General features: G+C 42.5%; 1 protein-coding gene across 1 annotated transcript in view; it reads left to right on the top strand.

Annotated features, from left to right (window-relative positions):
• The window catches only part of scube3 (signal peptide, CUB domain, EGF-like 3), a 163,736-nt gene that overhangs the window by 11,470 nt on the left and 149,207 nt on the right, over positions 1-3,059 (top strand). The gene's annotated exons all lie outside the window — the stretch shown is intronic.

The following is a 3,059-nucleotide window of genomic DNA, read 5'->3' as shown; positions in this document are numbered from 1 at the left end:
GGGGTCCCGGCGGACGCTCCTCGCTTCCCCTGCTCCGAGGGGGTCCCTGCAGATGTTTCTCACCTCTCCTGCTCCGTGGGGTTCCAGACGGACTCCGCTTCTGCTCCTATATTGTTTGTTTGTTTTTGGTGCCCTCCAACCTTTAGTTTTTTCCCCTGCCACCCACCCAAGTTGGGTTGGAGTATTTTAGAACGTCAGATGCCATTTATTAGAAAGGGGGATACTGTAGGGATCTGCACCTGCCCTGCTCTGTGCAGATAGTTAATGACTCTCAGGTGCCACGTATTGGGTTTAATTAGAGACTCTCCTTTATATACGGTGCTCTCCTGCATCTCAGGCAGGGGAGCATTAGATGCTTAAGCTGCATCTTCACGGTCGTCTCCTAGTGCCTTGGTGTTTCCTGTTTTTCCTACGAGTGTAAGTAGTATCGCTGTTCCGACAGCATTATTTGTTATTGTTGCCTTTTTGTGATTAAAACGCCTTTTTTGTAACCTTGTTGGAGTCCTGCTTGCATTTGGGTCTCAACCACCGCCCGATCGTGACACCCGTGACCCAAAATGATAGAAGTGGGTAAAAAATAATATCTATTAAGAAAAGAAAAATAAAATAAAATAATGGATGGATGGAAAATTCACTTATTTTCTTTCAATTTGCCAATTAGTTATTAATGTTTGCAACCCCATGAGATACTACGTTAAGCATTCTTGGCTTGGTTGCTAAACCCGCATGGCACCCTGCATGGAGATGCAGGTAGCCAGAAACATCTCCTGCATGGAGATGTTTCTGGATCTGAAGCTACATCAGGTTGAATCAGAAAGCTTTGCAGAAACAATGGAAGCACGTGGAAAGATTTTGCTTGTTTCTGTTACATAAAAAAAAAATCATAAACAAAATCTAAATCTTCTTAATCCCTCATTTGATGAAGCTGAACTTCCTGAAGTCCTTGCTGGTTGCCTGGCAACTGCTGAGAGCTGAGAAAGTTTGACTTGTGACCTCCAGACTCACAAAATTATTGCTTCTACACTAGGTTTGGTTTTCTATTGATTAATCAAACAAGGCATTGAGCTTTAATGGCAGGGACAAAGCCAGGCTAGTTAACTCGGTGTACAGCTTTTTACGCTAAGCTAGGCTGTCAATAAATGTCCGTCCAATATAAGTGGGTTTTTGCAATGTGCACAATTTTACAGAATTTTAGCAGTTCACCCTCCTCTTTTCTGTTTTATTTGTACACATTTCTACGTGTTATGAATGTCAGGCCCCCAGTCAAACAGAGCCATTACCTGTGGACACAGCAGATTGCCTGCTGCTAACCCAGGGGAACCTATAAGCCATTGAAACCCCTCTGTCACGGTACCTTCACCCCCACCCCCCTCCATCCCCTTAGCAGAAAATCACTTTATCAGCAGCTAGCGAGACCCTTGTGACCGCTATTTGTCACCTCATTTAGAATTGTTGCCGAGCTGTCAAAGCTGCAGATTTCAGGTTCTACAGAAAAAGGGGAAGTGTAAGTCAAAGCACTCAAGCTTTTCCTAGAACACCAACCTTAGTATAATGTCCATTGGTTTAAGAAACAACAACAACAACAAAATAAAAACTTTGAGGTTCTTTACTCAGAACTGTAGAGCGGAACTTGTTTGGCTCTTGTTTAAGTGTCGAGGCTTTAATGTGAGCCGTATGTTCTTAATGAGGCCTGTGATTTCTCCCTCAAATGTGGCGTTGTGGTTAAAATTAGAAAGCCGTCTCCTCCTTCCATCTCTCTCCGTCAGCATCCTTTGTTCTGTGTACAGATGTGGCGCTGTGCCGACACGGTCTCTGTTGGTTTCGGGGGAGGATGGAGTCGATGTTGACAGCACTCAGTCTCCTTCACGAGGCCTGATGAGGAACCTCGGCGCCCCTCACATACCTGCAGCTCTTAGATCACTAATCCTTTAAACTACTCCATCGCAGGAGCCACTTTTATTTTAAGGATGTATTAGAAGAAATCATAGGGCCCTGCCATTTCGATGTCTCCACACCATCCTTTCTGCTTTCACCCTTTTCCTTGCTTTCGTTTTCTCAACTCATAGCTGAATAATGGGACAGCGTCTGTCTGTGAGGGTTTGGTGGGGTCAGGGAGGGACGTCATTAGGCTGGTCTGAGTTGGTCAGTTCTGTTGGAGGGGGGGTTGGGGGTCAGAAAGAGCCTTGTTTACAGACTGTGTGTTTACATTCCTGATGGTGAGCACTAGTTTTAGAGACTGCTGGAAGTGAAAGGAAATGCTTTTATTCTGCTTAGTAATGGAAAAATCCAGCCCAAAACATCAAGGAATCCAAATTGAGGGGAAAAAAACAAGTTATTTATTTGGTGGACTCTGGCTGGTGCATTGTGGGTAGAAAGAGGGATGACTTAACGGATGATTTTGACACTTCCTATACGGACAAGGGCATGGGAAAAACTGTACAGGATTCAGTCCCCTGCTTAGATCTAGAAAAACACATTTTGGACTTTTATTTAATGACAAAATCTGCATCCTTTTTAAAAACACATTCATTTATCAGGCAAGGATAGGATGCAAATTTTGCATATAACATTTAAAATCTTAAGGAGTAATCTCTCTATGTGTGCCAAATTTATAACAGTCATTATTTATAATCAACAAATGACATACAATGTTAAAAAGAGTGAGTTCAGTTTATAGATTAGAAAAAACTTTTTTCAAATGTTAAAACGTGAAAATGGTTTAACACGATCTCCGTCCGTCCGTCCGTCCGTCCGTCCGTCCGTCCATCCATCCATCCATCCATCCATCCATCCATCCAGTCATCATTGTTATTTCTTTTTTTTGTGTCAGATGATTGTCTGTACCTTTATTGCACCTGTCCTCATCTGAAGCTCTGCTGTGGTTTTCTGCACTTTGCTTCATGTTTTGAATTTATTTATTTATGGATACCTGTTTTTTCAGTGCTCATAATTTGTCATTTAATTAAGCATTTTCAGTTTGACACCTGTCCTCCTGTTTTAGTCTTGCGTTTGGATCCTCCAAATATATTATCTCATGCCTGCTTTGTTGTAAAATATAC

Source organism: Nematolebias whitei, chromosome 11 (genome assembly GCF_014905685.2).
Source record: "Nematolebias whitei isolate Nwh7 chromosome 11, NemWhi1, whole genome shotgun sequence".
In the NCBI taxonomy this organism is placed as follows: Eukaryota; Metazoa; Chordata; class Actinopteri; order Cyprinodontiformes; family Rivulidae; genus Nematolebias; species Nematolebias whitei.
Note: the sequence above shows the minus strand (reverse complement) of the source record. Positions and strands in the feature narration are given on the sequence as shown.